A 16672-nucleotide genomic window follows, 5' to 3' on the forward strand; every position below is an offset into this window, starting at 1 on the left:
TCAATTATAGCACAAGAGCCAGAGATATTAGTTTGGAAGACTTTACAAGACCTATTGGAATGTCATTTTGTCAAGCCTGAATATGATACACAAGTAAATAATGGGTAGATCATACATTTTCTTATTATTCTACTTTGGTCATTTGACCCAATGTGATAATTTTCAAGATAAGTTCAGATGATGGTTAAGGATATATCATAGCAATGAGCATGGTCTCAAATACAGACCAGACAGTGCAAAGACAGAAGATTTCCTTCCCACAGTGGTATTGTCGTGCATATCAAGATTACACCACAATTTGTTTGTTTTGTGGTTTCTCATTATGAGAGATTTTTAATCTGACGGTACTTAATCAAACTTAAATTTCCCTACTGCCATGGTGGGTGTCTTGTTATCCAAGTCTTCTGATCAGTTATCCAGTTCAACAACGTTCATGGCCAGTAATACTCTCCACAAGCTAGATAAAATAGGTAGAAGCATAAGTGAGAGAATAAAAAAAGTTCATAGAATAACTGAGTATTTTTTCCCTAAACTGATCAGGGAAAGTGTTTTCAGATTTGATAGCCACCTGTGCTCATCTGTGACAGAATCAGAATATCATGCTTATCACCATCTTGTATGACATGAAACTTACTGTGCCTATGGCAACAGTAGAGTTGAAAAACATACAATTACTATAAATTACAAAATAAATAAATAGCATAAAAGAAAGGAATAATGAGGGAGCATTGATGGACCATTTGGAAAGTTGGTGGTGGGGATAAAGAAGCTGTTCCTGAACATGATGGACATCCTCATCACCAATTTGGGCTGTGGATTAACTTGACTGGCCCTAATTTTCTAGAGCTACATTGGTTAACTGTGTCAGACTTTTACTGACCCATTAACCTGCTGTGTCCCTTTGTAAATTTCACCCATTATAAACTGAAAGGTTAAACAAAGGTCAGAGCTAATAAAAACCACATTCTTTGATGTGCTACTTCATTGCAAAGTAAAAGCACTGTCTATTACAAAATACTTATGACGTCTATCCTGAAAGAAGTTTTGATCTTTTCCCCTCTTCATAACTGATATCAAAATTCCTGTAAAACTTCCAAAACTTTGTTTTAGTTACTTGATAAACAAAAATACAGGAATTTTAATGTTGGAAATCGATCTCAGTTATTTTTTACCTCATGGGTTAATTTCAGAAACTTTCTAGTCTCCTCCAAATTTGCTTCTGTGTTTGATCTGAGAGGCCATTTGAGATTTTCAAGCAATCTTTTGGTGCATTCTGAGTTTCTTATTTGTTTGACTTAAAGCTAAAAGACACAGACAGTGGTAGGGGATGAGATGTGTGTATATAAAACTATCAAGGATTAAAATTAATGCAGTTTCACAAATTCAAACAATGCACCAATGCAAGGAACTATAAATGCAGGTGGATTTGCATAAGTTTCTTGGAAGCTTAGAGGTGAGCTATTGGATGTTGGTGAGGCTACAAAAGTCTGATATATATATTTTCTGAGCCCTGATGGTACTGTTGATCCTTTGCCTCAAGAAGCATTGCCGATAATGACGCTACGTTAGTGTGATTGTAGAATCAGAGGTATGAAAAGTTGAGGCTTAGTAATATACATCCATATTGGATTGTGTAGAAAATGAGAAACTTTGAGATGACCGTGCTCCAATAATTTTACTTTCCCAGTCAAAAGTTCAAAGTTCAAAGTACAGTTTTTATTGAAGTATGTATACTATGTACATCTTTGATTCTCCATAAGACCAAAAGATATAGGAGCAGAATTAGAGCATTTGGCCCATCGAGTCTGCTCCACCATTTCATCATGGCTGATCCATTTTTCCACTCTGCCCCAATCTCCTGCTTTACTCCCATATCTCTTCAAGCCCTAACCAATCAAGAATCTATCAACCTCTGCCTTAAATGTACATAAAGACTATGCCTCCACAGCTGTATGTGGCAATGAATTCCACAAATTCACTACTCTCTGGCTAGAGAAATTCCTCGTCACTTCCGTTCTATCGATACCCCTCTATTCTGAGGCGGAATCCTCTAGTCTTAGACTCTCCCATCATAGGAAACATCTTTTCCACATTCACTCTATCAAGGCCTTTCACCATTCAATAGGTTTCAATTAGGTCATGCCTCATTCTTCTGACTTCCAGTGAATACAGGCTCAGGGCCATCAAATGCTCTTCATATGAAAAGAGATCCTGAATCATTTTTGTGCACCTCCCTTGAACCCTCTCCAGTTTCAGCACATCCTTCCTAAGGTAAGGGGCCCAAAACTGTTCACAATACTCCAAGTGAAGTCTCACCAGTGCTTTATAAAGTCTTAACATTACATCCTTGCTTTCATATTCCAGTCCTGTTGAAATGAATGCTAACATCACATTTGCCTTCCTCATCACAGACTCAACCTGCAAACTAACCTTTAGGGAATTCTGCACAAGGACTCCCAAAACTCTTTGCATCTCAGATTTTTACATTTTCTCTATATTTAGAAAATAGTCAAATTCTTTCATTTCTTCTCACAAAGTGCCATGACCATACCCTTCTCGACACTGTAATCTACCCGCCACTTCTTTCCTCATTCTCCAAATCTGTCTGTCCATCTGTAGCCTCATTACTTCCTGAAAACTGTCTGCCCCTCTTCCTATCTTCGTATCATCTGCAAACTTTGCAACAAAGCCATCAATTCCATCATCCAAATCACTGACATATAACGTCAAATGAATTGGTTCCAACACAGTCCTCTGTGGAACACCACTAGTGACTGGCAGCCAGCCAGAAAGGGCTCCCTTTATTTCCACTCTTTGACTCCTGCCAATCAGCCACTTCTTTGTCCATGCTAGACTCCTTCCTGTAATACCAAGGGCTCACAGCTTGTTCAGCAGTCTCACGTGTGGCACCTTGTCAAAGGCCTTCTGAAAATCCAAGTACACAACACCAACCCAATCTCCTTTGTCTATCCTGCTTGTTATTTTTCAAAGAATTCTAACAGATTTGCCAGGGAAGATTTTACCTTGTGGAAACCATGCTGACTACGGCCTATTTTATCATGTGCCTTTGTATCCTGAAACCATATCCTTGATAATCAACACTAACATATTCCCAGACACTGAGGTCAAACTAACTGGCCTATAATTTCCTTTCTTCTGCCTCTCTCCCTTTTTGAAGAGTGGAGTGACATTTGCAATTTTGCAGTCTTCCAGAACCATTCCAGAATCTAGTAATTCTTGAAAGATCATTACAAATACCTCAACAATCTCTTCGACCTCCCCTCTTTCAGAACCCTGGGATGTATATTATCTGGTCCAGGTGACATCTACCTTCAGGCCTTTCAGTTTCCCAAGAACCTTCTCCCTAATAATAGTAACTTCACACACTTCACGATCCTTGACACCTGGAACTTGCACCATACTGCTTGTGACTTCCACAGTGAAGACTAATGCAAAATATTTATTCAGTTCGTCCGCCATTATTTTTTTTCCCATTACTACCTCTCCAGCCTCATTTTCCAGTGGTCTGATATCCACTCTTGCCTCTTTTTTACACTTTATGTATCTGAAGAAACTTTGGTATATTTTTAATATTATTGGTTAGCTTACTTTCATATTCCATCTTTACCTTCTTAATGACTTTCTTCATTGTCTGCTGTTGGCATATAAAAACTTCCCAGTCCTCAAATTTTTGCTCTAATGTATGCCCTCTCTTTGGTTTTTATGTTGGCTTTGACTTCCCTTGTTAGCCATGATTGTGCCATCTTGCCTTTAGAATATTTCTTCCTGTTTGCGATGCAAATATCCTGTGCCTTCTGAATTGCTTCCAGAAATTCCAGCCATTGCTGTTCTACTTCATGCCTGCCAGTGTTCTTTTCCAATCAATTCTGGCCAACTCCTCTCTCATGTCTCTGTAATTTCCTTTACTCCGCTGTAATACTAATACATCTAACTTTAGCTTCTCCTTCTCAGATTTCAGGGTGAAGTTGATCATATTATGATCACTTACCCCTAAGGGTTCTTTTACCTTAAGCTCGCTAATCAATCTGGCTCATTGCACAACACCCCATCCAGAATACCTGATCCTCCAGTGGGTTCAACCTTCTCGTAGGCATTCTAGCAATTCCAACTCTTGGAATCTGACATCAACCTGATTTTCCCAATCTGTCTGCATATTGAAATTCCCATGACTATTGTAACATTTCCCATCAGGGTCTTTTTACCCTTGCAGTTTTCTTAGTCCTATCTACAATGATTCAACACCTTCTGACCTATGTCACCTCTTTCTAACGATTTGATTTCATTTTTTGCCAACAGAGCCACACCACCCCCTCTGCCTTCCTGCCTCCCCTTTTGATAGAATGTATGTCCTCGGTTATTAAGTTCCCAGCTATAATCTTTTAGCCATGATTCAGTGATGCCTAAAACATCATACTTGCCAATCTGTAACTGTTCTACACACTCACTGACCTTATTCCTTAGACTGCACACATTCAAATATAACACCTTTAAGTCCTGTATTCACCCTTTTCGATTTTGTCCACCTTTTATTTTGCAGCTCACCCTGTTGACTGCAATTTTGCCTTATCATCAGCAACTCATGTTAAGAGTCTCACTTCACATTGCTTCTGTTTGTAACCCAACTATCTCATCTTCAGCAGTACCACTCTGGTTCCCACCCCCTGCCAAATTAGTTTAAACCTGCCCAAACAACTCGAGTCAACCTGCCCACAAGGATATTGGACCACTTCCTCCCCCTCCCTCCGGTTCAGGTGTAATCTGTCCCTTTTGTATAGGTCATATCTTCCATAGAGTAGATCCCAATGATCCAGAAATCTAAGCCCCTGCCCCATGAACCAGTTCCTCAGCCATACATTCACCTACTAAATCATTCTATTCTTATCCTCACTGGCACGCGGCACAGGCAAGAATCCAAAGATTACTAACTACCCTGAAGGTCCTGATTCTCAGTTTTCTACCTTGGTCTCTAAAATCTCTCTTCAGGACCTCCTCACCTTGTCCACCTATGTCATTGGTGCCAATATGCACCTAGACTTCTGGCAGCTCACCCTCACCCTTGAGAATGCCATGGATCCGATCCTGGCACCAGGGAGGCAACACCCCATTTGGGTGTCTTCATTGCACCCACAGAACCTCGTCTCTGTTCCTCTGACTAAGGAACCTCCTATCAACTCTGCATTCCTCTTCATCTCTCTGCTCTTCTGATCCACAGCAGCAGACTCAGTGTCAGAGACCCTGCCAATCATGAGGCAGCAACTCAATGCATAAAAGTATAAAGACATGTTCAACATGAACAACATGGTTATTGTTGTTCAGACCAAACAGGAGTATGGGGAAGAAATGTGACCTAAGTGATTTTGACTGTGGAATGATTGTTGGTGCTAGATGGGGTGGTTTGAGTATCTCAGAAACTGCTGATCTCCTTGGATTCTGATGCACAACAGTCTCCAGAATTTACAGAGAATGTAGCAAAAAAAACCAAAAAAAATCTAGTGAGCAGCAATTCTGTGGAAGAGAACACCTTGTTAATGAGAGAGGTCAGAGAAGAATGACCAGGTTGGTCCAAGCTGATAGGAAGATGACAGTAACCCAAGTAACCACACAATACAACAGTAGTGTGCAGAAAAGCGTCTCTGAATGCACAGTATGTTGAACCTTGAAGTGAATAGGTTACAGAGGCAGAAGACCACAAAAATACATTCAGTAGCCACTTTATTAGATACAGGAAGTCACTGAGTATATGCTTACAGTTGGGTTAACAGTTAAATAATTTCCACTGTCCATTAAGTCAAGTCTCTGTCTTTCTAAATCAGAACCATAATAACTTGAGTAACTGAAATAGTGTGCAGCTGAGCTGAGCAGAACAGAAACAGCTTTGGCTTTAACAAGGTCAACACTTACAATAGAAATTCTGCAACATTGCGGGACTGACTATTGTAGAGCATTGCTGAACCGTACAGCCAATGTTAACGACACAAAATGATGTTCAGTCATTAAGTCTCTTGCACAGCTTGGGCATATCATTTTCTGATTAAGCAGAAGAAATATTAAACTTAGTTTTAGGTACTTCTCAACTGGCAGAAGAGAGAAAGGAAGAATAGATGGCATCAATGATTCACATTTTGCAAAATCTTTCTTGAAGAGGTTCTGTTAAGCTGCTACATGGAGATATGATCAATATACAGTGCCTATAAAAAGTATTCACCCTTGTTGGAAGCTTTCATGTTTTATTGCTTTACAACATTGAATCACTGTGGATTTAATCTTGCTTTTTTGACACATCAACAGAAAAGACTTTTGTGTCAAAGTGAAAACAAATTTCTACAAATCGGTTTTAATTTATTACAATTATATAAAAAATAATTGCATAATTACTCACCCTCTTGAAGTCAATATTTAGTAGATGTACCTTTGGCAGCAATTACAGCCTTGAGTCTGTGTTGATAGGTCTCTACCAGCTTTACACATTTGGACACTGCAATTTTTCCCCATTCTTCTTTACAAAACTGCTCAAGCTCCGTCAGATTGCATGGGGATCGTGAGTGAACAGCCCTTTTCAAGTCTAGCCACAAATTCTCAATTGGGTTGAGGTCTGGACTCTGATTTGGCCACTCCAGGACATTATCTTTGTTGTTTTTAAGCCATGCCTGTGTAGCTTTGGATTTATGTTTGTGGTCATTGACTTGCTGGAAGACAAATCTTCACCTAAGTCGCAGTTCTCTTGCAGACTGCATCAGGTATTCCTCCAGGATTTCCCTGTATTTTGCTGCATTCATTTTACCCTCTACCTTCACAAGCCTTCCAGGGCCTGCTGCAGTGAAGTATCCCCATTGCATGATGCAGCCACCACCATGCTTCGCTATAGGGATGGTGTGTTTTTGATGATGTGTGGTGTTTGGCCTACGCCAAACATAGTGTTTCATCTGATGGCCAGAAAGCTCAATTTTCGTTTCATCAGACCATAGAACCTTTTTCCAGCTGACTTCAGAGTCTTCCATATGCCTTCTGACACACCCTAGCCGAGATTTCATGAATGTTTTTTTTCAACAGTGGCTTTCCCTTTGCCACTCTCCCATAAAGCTGCAACTGGTGAAGCACCCAGGCAACAGTTGTTGTCTGTGCAGTCTCTCCCAACTCAGCCACTGAAACTTGTAACTCCTCCAGAGTTGTCATAGGCCTCTTGGTGGCCTCCCTCATTAGCCCTTTCTTGCACAGTCATTCAGTTTTTGAGGATGGCCTGCTCCGTGCAGATTTACAGCTGTGCTATATTCTTTTCATTTCTCGATGACTGACTTAACTGTGCTGCAAGGGATTGGAATTGGATCAGTGAATTGGAAATTTTCTTGTATCCATCTCCTGATTTGTGTTTTTCAATAACCCATCTGCAGAGTTGCTTGAGTGTTCTTTTTTCTTCATGGTGTAATGTTTGCCATGGTACTGACTCATCAGCAGTTGGAACTTCCAGTTACAGGTGCATTTTTACTACAATCAATTAAAACACCTTGACTGCATGCAGGTCTCCAAAAACAGATCTCCATTCAACTAATTATGTGACTTCTAAAACGAATTGCCTGCACCAGTGATGATTTGGTGTGTCATATTAAAGGGGGATGAATATTTATACAATCAATCATTTTGTGTTTTATACTTGTAATTAATTTAGATCACTTTGTACAGACCTGTTTCCACTTTGACACAAACGGATCTTTTTCTGCTGATCAGTGTCAAAAAAGCCAAATTAAATCCACTCTGACTCAATGTTGTAAAACAATGAAACAGGAAAACTTCCAAAGGGAGTGGGGTGAATACTTTTTATATACTCTTTAATGCAGAGGAGACTAAATGACAGAGGCAGAGGCAGAGAGCCAGGAGATGATTAGAGAGGGTGTTTTGAATCTGGACCAAGATGAGGCCACTGCTGTTGAACTTGTTGGAGGGATTCCACAGGAGGCCAGAATCAGAGGAATGGTGTGTTTGGGGAATGAATAAAAGACTTAGAGCAGGAGATACTGAGACAGAGGGAGACATTGTTGATCCTTTACCAGAGGGTTTGAGAACAAGGGGAACACACAGCTCCCACTCCCTGGTTACATTTAGTTCTTCTCAGACCAGGCAATTGTATACAGCATGGGTAAAACAAAATCAGTTATTTTAGATAGACCCTGGAAATAGGAGGAAGTACTTTATTTTCTTTTTAATGTCGATTGTCATCAAGGCAAGAATATCTGTTGGCGGAAAACAGAATTCGCTGGTATGTAGTTTAATATGTCACGGAGCGACCCCTCAAGGCAAATAACATCTATTCTTCCCTACTATAACTGAGGTGAAGGAACACCCCAGTGTACCAATATAAAGTTGGGATTTATGTAACATAGTGTAGGGCATTTGTCCAATCATGGTCCTAATTCTTCTGAATGGATTGTCATACATTCATACAGCATATAAACAATTTCTTCAGCCCACCGTGTCCATGTCTATGCACCTGTTGTAGCATGCAGCTGTAGACCATTAGACCATAAGACATAGGAGCAGAATTAGGACATTTGACCCATCGAGTCTGCTCCACCATTTCACCATGGCTGATCCATTTTCCTTCTCAGCCCCAATCTCCTGCGTTCTCCCCATATCCTTTCATAACCTGACTAATCAAGAATCTAATCCCATTTATTCAAATTACCATTCTGTGCTTTGGAGCTTCAAGCAAGTGTCTACTCCAGATGCTTCTTCAATGTCATGAGGAATCCTCCTACCACTCACCTTAACCTATTCCCTTTATCCTTGAAACTTCCATCACAGGAAAAAAGACTTTTACCATCCAAACCTATCTAATCCCTTCATCATTTTATGCATCTCTATCTTATCAAGGACTGCTTTAATAAAATGACTGAATAATCATATTCATCATCCTACCATATCTTGGTACAATAAGATGGACTCTTGATCTCACACTTTACCTCATTATGACCATGTACTTTATTGCCTACCTGCACTGCACCCTCTCTGTAGCTGTTGCACTTTATTCTGCACTGTTATTGTTTTACCTCGTACGGTGGCCGATTAGGAAAAGGGGAGGTGCAACGTGACCTGGGTGTCATTATACACCAGTCATTGAAAGTGGGCATGCAGGTACAGCAGGCGGTGAAAAAGGCGAATGGTATGCTGGCATTTATAGCGAGAGGATTTGAGTACAGGAGCAGGGAGGTACTACTGCAGTTGTACAAGGCCTTGGTGAGACCGCATCTGGAGTATTGTGTGCAGTTTTGGTCCCCTAATCTGAGAAAAGACATCCTTGCCATAGAGGGAGTACAGAGAAGGTTCACCAGATTGATTCCTGGGATGGCAGGACTTTCATATGAAGAAAGAATGGATGAACTGGGCTTGTACTCGTTGGAATTTAGAAGATTGAGGGGGGATCTGATTGAAACGTATAAGATCCTGAAGGGATTGGACAGGCTAGATGTAGGAAGATTGTTCCTGATGTTGGGGAAGTCCAGAACGAGGGGTCACAGTTTGAGGATAGAGGGGAAGCCTTTTAGGACCGAGATTAGGAAAAACTTCTTCACACAGAGAGTGGTGAATCTGTGGAACTCTCTGCCACAGGAAACAGTTGAGGCCAGTTCATTGGCTATATTTAAGAGGGAGTTAGATATGGCCCTTGTGGCTACGGGGGTCAGGGGGTATGGAGGGAAGGCTGGGGCGGTGTTCTGAGTTGGATGATCAGCCATGATCATAATAAATAGCGGTGTAGGCTCGAAGGGCCGAATGGCCTACTCCTGCACCTATTTTCTATGTTTCTATGTTTCTATGTTTCTATCCAATGTACTGTGTAATGATTAGATCTGTATGAACACTGTGAATGTCAAACTTTTCTCCAATCAGATTTCCCCCTTCCCCAGCCTTTAACTCGCTTAACCAATCAACCTCCCAGCTCTTTACTTCATCCCCTCCCCTTCTCATGGTTTTACCTATCACCTGCCTCTTTGTACTTCTTTCTCCCCTCCCCCCACCTTCTTACTCTGACTTCTCTCCTTCCTTCCCAGTCCTAACAAAGGGTCTTGGCCTGAATCATCAACTGTACTCTTTTCCATAGATGCTGCCTGGCCAGCTGAGTTCCTCCAGCATTTTGTGTGTGAAGCTTTTCACTGTACCTCAATACATATGACAATAATAAACCAATTCCAATTTCTAGCATCCTCCACTCAAGAACAAAAAAACAAGCCAGCCTAAGGAATCTGCCTTTGTAATTGTAATGTTCCAATAAAGTTACCATCCTGGTAAATCTCCTCTGCACCTTATCCAGTGCCATCACATCCTTCCTATTGGTGCCCCATCCAGAACTGCATGCAATACCTCAGTACCGAAGGGAATTTCCATTTGGAATCTTGCACCTGGAGGAAAGAAAAGGCAAACATGTTCTAACACACTCCACTACCACAAGCTAAGCAGTATTTATTTTTTCTCTCGTAAATTCCTTGATTCCTCACTATCTAATTTTTATCTGTTTTTTGCTCAGCACATTCTTTAATCTGTCTTATGGGAAATTTTCACAATGAAGGCGAAGGGAATTGAAAAGAGGCTGCTGCCAAGATAAACTGGTTGAGGAATACTCAGCAGTCAAGATCCATACAGAATGAATGGCAATGCAATATAGTGAGCGGCAAATTGCCAAAGAATGGTGCTGAACAGGAATGGAAAATTGCCCACTTCGCAATTCTAAATGCATAGCAGCATTTGCCAGTTATTTTTTAATATTTCCGTTAAAATGTAAAATTTTTACATGCAATGAAGAAATCAACCCACTGGGCTGCCTGTTCTCGATGTTAAGGTCAGGTACTCCTGAAGCTCTCAGCGGTCTGAACAGTTCCAAAAAGTTCCAGCTGCAGTTTTGTAGAAACAGCTCAAGACATTCCAGTAAACGATCAGTAACTGTTTCCATTGCTATCCCTGGGCAATAGACACTACGGGAAGACTGTGTGTGTACATGCTGGGATTAAGGTCAAAGGGGGCCCTCCATTAAACTAATGTACTTCAATTCTTATAGGCTGACAGTATTAAACTCTCAATTATTTATAGCCAGTATAGACGGTGATATAGGGTGATGATGCAAATGTCAGTCTGGGATTAAACAGATGTTGAATCATTCTGAGTTGAAAACAGGGACACAACCAGCATCACAAGCACGAGAAAGTCTGCAGATGCTGGAAATCCAAGGCAAAACACACAAAATGCAGGAGGTACTCAGCAGGTCAGTCGGCATCTCCGAAGGAGAGTGAACAGTCGATGTTCCAGCCCGAGACCATTCATCGGGACTAGAAAAAAAAGTTGAGAAGTCAGAGCAAGAAGATGGGGGGGAGGGGAGGAAGTAGTACAAGGTTGCAGCTGATAGGTGAAACTGGGAGGGGGAAGAGGTGAAGTAAAGAGCTGGGAAGTTGATTGGTGAAAGATATAAGGGGCTGGAGGATGGGGAATCTGAGAGAAGGTCGAAGGTCATGGCAGAAAGGGAAGGAGGAGGAGCACCAGAGGGAGGTGCTAGGCAGTTAAGGAGATAGGAGAGAGAGGGAAACAGGAATGGGGAAGGGCGAAGGTGGTGGTGGGGGTTCGTGTGGTAATTACCGGAAGTTCGAGAAGCTGATGTTCATGACATCAAGTTGGAGGCTACCCAGATGGAATTTAAGGTGTTGCTCCTCCAACCTGACTGTGGCCTCATCACAGTAGTAGAGGCCATGGACTGACACGTTGGAATGAGAATGGGAAGTAGAATTGAAATGGGTAACTACCGGGAGATCCACTTTTTCTGGCAGATGGGTGCGTAAGTGTTCAGTGAAGTGGTCTCCCATTCTACGTAGGGTCTCACTGATATATAGGAGGTTGCACCGGGAGAACCACAACCAGCACCTTCCTTTCATCTTTGTTGGACGCCACATATCATTTATACCAGTTCTAAGCTAAGGCCTATTTTAACTGTGTATCAGACTAATAATTGGATTTCAGGCATTAGAGTTAGTTTGCACTGCACATGCATTAGAGATGGAGAAAGGATGTTGCCAGGTCCGAAGGACTTGAAGTTATATGGAAAGATTAAATAGGTCAGGAGTTTATTCTTTGGGATGTAGAAGCTTGAGAGGGGATTTGACAAAGGTATACAAAATTATAAGAGGTACAGGTAGGATAAACGTAAGCAGGTTTTTTCCACTGAGATTAGGTGGGACTACATGTTAAGGGTGAAAGGTGAAAAGTTTAAGGAGAATATGAAGGGAAACACCTTTGCCCAGAGGGTCATGAGAGCGTGGAATGAGCAGGTAGTGCATGTAAGCTCGATTTCAACATTTAAGAGAAGTTTGGATAGGTACATGGGTGGTAGAGGTATGGAGGGCTATGGTCCTAGTGTAGGTCAATGGGAGTAGGCAGCTTAAATAGCTCAGGATGAACTAGAAGGGCTGAAGGGCCTGTTTCTATGCTCTACTTTTTTTGACTATGACTCTAAAGGGCTTAAATGCCCAGTAAGGCAGGTTCTAGTAGTGCACTTGCTGAGCTTTGATAGTGCATTACAATATTGGTAAAAGCAAATAAAAAGGTAAGAAGACCTGTGCCTGAAACAGACAATAAATATGTACTGTACATAGATACTCAAGGCCTAATGCCTATTTAAAGCTCATTTACAAAATTGTTATGTATGTAAAGGCAAGGCTAAGGAATATGCAAGATCTAGTGCTGGTACTCATCACTGAATAGAATCATGGCCAGAATATCGTTGATGGAATCATAGGCAGTAAGACTGCTTCACTGTTGCGGATACTTTCTTGGTCCCATCACAATTACTTCTGTTAGTTCACCTCCCCCCCCAACCACAGATCACCACCTCTACCCCATTTCCATCTCTCCACTACCCTGATCCCTCTTTCCCAATCATGTCCTCTCTTGTCATTACCCAAGCAGTCCACCCGTCCCAATCCCCCTTTTCCCCAAAACCACAACCTCTCTTTCTGGTATTTCCCACACCCAACTTCTACCCCAGGCCATATCCCCCATTCACCACCCCTCTTCTTATCGATCTCCACCATCCTACTCCCTTCAATGTTTCCCCCCGTTACATCACCATGTCCCTCGCCAGTGGTGCCTCCCACCATCCCACTTCCACCAACACCCCTCTCTCCTCCAAACTTACCACCATTCTTCCCATTGCCTACTACTACCCCTTTTCAATACCTGTCCTCCTTTCTTCCAACCATCATATCGCTTCCCATTGTCTCTGATCACTTCATATTCACAGCCAGTGCTGATCTGAAGGATGTCACTGGCAGCCAAGAATCCAGTGAGCTAACTTGAGATGTCAAAGCTCATGAGGATCTCAGCCCCAATTCTGTCCATGTGTCAAATTTAACCCACCTGGAGTCTGCTGTGGCTGCTTTTCCAGACATGTCCAAAATATTCTTACCTTATGCCTGCACAGATATGTGTAGAAAACTAACTGAATTGTGAAATGCAGTCTGAGCAAGGTTATTACTGGCAGTGGATATTGCTTCCCTGGCTTCTGGCAACATAACATACCAGAGCCTTCCACTACAGCTACTGCACCTTAACCCAAGTAGATTTACTAGTGAAGCACTGGTTTTACTGGTTGGAGTTTTGCTCCATTCTGCCAGGCACGAGAGTCAGATTAAGGAGATTTATCCCTTCTTTTACGTCAATCCCAACTGCAAACTAATTTCTCATGATGCACAAAGCAGCATTAGTCTTTCATCCCCAACTCAGCATCTCCACTCCCGGCAATCTTTCTATCTATCTAAAAATAGTAAATGACAAACTTAAATAAACTAGACACAGTATATATTATAAAGAATAACAAGTGTCTGGCAGAGGGCTTAGGAGTCTAATTCAATCTTGGGGCTCTACTGATGTTTATGAAATGTCCAAACCTCACTCTCACATCGCTTTTGACATGTTCTGCTTTATTGACTTAACACAATACAACTCAGTGTCAGCCATTTATTGCAAGTAAACCCATTTAAAAAAGACTTAAATCTTTTACCGTGTTTTCGAATTCATCTCCAAGTTGAAAGTTCAAAGTAAATTTATTATCAAAGTACAATTTTGTCACCATATATTACCCTGAGATTTGTTTTCTTGTGAGCAATCATGGTAAATTAATACAAAAAAACACAGTAGTATCAATGAAAAACTACACACAGCAAAGTCAGACTAACAATGTGCAAACAGAACAAAGAGTGCAAATACAAAATAATAACAAATAAATAAATACTAAACATTGAGAACATAAGTTGCAGAGTCTTTGAAAGTGAGCCCCTAAGTGTGAAATCAGTTCAGTGCTGGGGTGAGTGAAATAATTCCCTCTGGATCAAGAGCCTAATGGTTGAGGGGTAATACGTATTCCTGAACTTGGTGGTGTGGAACCTGAGGCTCCTGGTTCCTCCTTCTTGAAGACAGCATGGCCTGGATGGTGAGGGTCCTTCCAATGCTTTCCTGTGACGGTGCTCCTTGTAGATGTGCTCAGTGGTGGAGAAGGCTTTTCCTGTGATGGACTAGGCTGTATCCATTACTTTTTGTAAGTTTTTCTGTTCAAGGGCATTGGTGTTTCCATACCAGGTCATGATGTAACCAGTCAGTGTACTCTCTTCTGTGCATCCATAGGAGTTTGGCAGTTTTAGATGACATGGCAAATCTTCGCAAACTTCCAAGAAAGTCGAGGCACTGCCCTGCCTTCTTTGTAATGGCGCTTACATGCTGGAGCCAGGAAAGATCCTCTGAAATAATAACACTAAGGAATTTAAATTTGCTGACTCTCTCCATCTCTGATCCCCTGATGAGGACTGGCTTTTGGAGCTCTGGTTTCCTCCTCTTGTAGTCAATAATCAGCTCCTTGGTTTTTGCTGATATTGGGTGAGAGGTTGTTGTTGTGGCACCATTCAGTCAGATTCTTAATCTCCCTTCTATATGCTGATTCGTCACCACCTTTGATTCGGCCAATAAAAGAGGTGTCAACAATCTCGAGTATGGTATTGGAGCTGTACTTAAGTATTAAGCAAGTAGAGCAGAGGGCTAAGCAATAGAAAGAGTACTTTCAATGGTACACACTTTCCATTGCCCTGCCAAATCAAACTGTAAATTCTGCAGCAAGTTTACAAGGGACTTTCGAAATACTGTTGGATTGTTTATTGCTGGAGTCCGATACATGATTTCTGACACAGGTGCAGGGCACAGAATAAAAAGCCGAATGCTGAAATACATGGCATTTGTGTTAAAGCTCCATTCAGACTGAAGTATCTTAATAAAAGAATTGGTTTTTGTCTTCAGTCAAAGGCAGATTGTTAAGATGAGCAGCCCTAAAGACAAGGAGACGTGCAAAGCAGCATCACATCTTCCTGCTCCTCAAAATATTATTGATATGAAGAGGCTAAATGATAACATCAAAACTGCGATTATAGATATTAGTAAATGCTAAATAGTGGTGCAAAAATAAAAGCAGAATTACAAAATGGTTAAAGGATTAAAGGAGCTACTTGACCATTGAGTCCGTATAACACCAATATGAGAAGGATCTAATAAATCCCACTTATCTATCCTCTCCTCATACCCAGCACATTCTTTCAGAAATTATGTTACAATTCAATCTGCTTCCACTTTTACCCCTGGCAGTGTGCACTGGGGCCCAAACACTTGTGGAAAAGAAGTCCTCATATAACTTCCAGTTCATTGCTGAATATTTTTTTTCAATGGGTGCGAGTTCTTGACCCTCCACCAACATGAACATTTTTTTTATCCTATCTTTCTAGACCTTTAGTTATTGTAAATATCTCTACCAGATCCCATCCTAACCTTGACTGTTCCAAATAGAAAAACCCCAGCCTCTCCAGTCTATCCACCTGACCAAAGTCCCTCATTCTTGGGACTGTCCAATCAATATCTACTACACCCTCTGTAGGACTTCCCTATCATTCCTAAAGTGTAGAGTGCAGAACTGGACACAGTAATCCATCTGTCGATAATGTTGCATTTTGTAAAGATTTACCATAACTGCCATAAAAATGTAAACACAAGAAAGTCTGCAGATGCTGGAAATCCAAAGCAGCACATACAGAATGCTGGAGGAACTCAGCAGGTCAGGCAGCACCTATGGAAATGAATAAATGCTCAACGTTTTGGGTCGAGATCCTTCTTCAGGACTTAAGTCCAGGCAAGTATGTCCATATTTAGTTCAGGATCGCACGTGCTTTTATAAATCAATTTTCTTGCACCATACCTTATACTTTCAACAAATGATGCACAGATACCCCAGATCTCCCTGCCAGCTACCCGTTAAAATTGTTATCTCCAGCTTCCATTGTCTCTTCTCTTTCTTCCAACCAAAGTATAATGCTTAGCATTTCACAGCAATAAACTTCATCGGTCATTGATCTGCCCACTCCATTAGCCTATCTCTATCTCCTGGAAGTCCATTACCATTCTCCTCATGCTTCTGAGAAATTCTGTATTTTTGCAGATTTGGAAATTGCCTTCTCTCCACTGAATCATTAAAATATAGAGTAAAAGAAAACAGAGGGTCTAGTAATAATGACAGGAAAAATCTTGGAATCCATAACAAAAAAAACGGAATGCTGGAACAATTTAGCGGGTCTGTGCAGCCAAAAGTTGT

General features: G+C 41.3%; 1 protein-coding gene across 6 annotated transcripts in view; it reads left to right on the forward strand.

Moving 5' to 3' along the window:
- Nucleotides 1–16672, forward strand: part of LOC140186348 (pappalysin-1-like) — a 367560-nt gene that overhangs the window by 84377 nt on the left and 266511 nt on the right. The gene's annotated exons all lie outside the window — the stretch shown is intronic.

The sequence above is a fragment of the Mobula birostris genome, chromosome 22 (assembly GCF_030028105.1).
Source record: "Mobula birostris isolate sMobBir1 chromosome 22, sMobBir1.hap1, whole genome shotgun sequence".
In the NCBI taxonomy this organism is placed as follows: Eukaryota; Metazoa; Chordata; class Chondrichthyes; order Myliobatiformes; family Myliobatidae; genus Mobula; species Mobula birostris.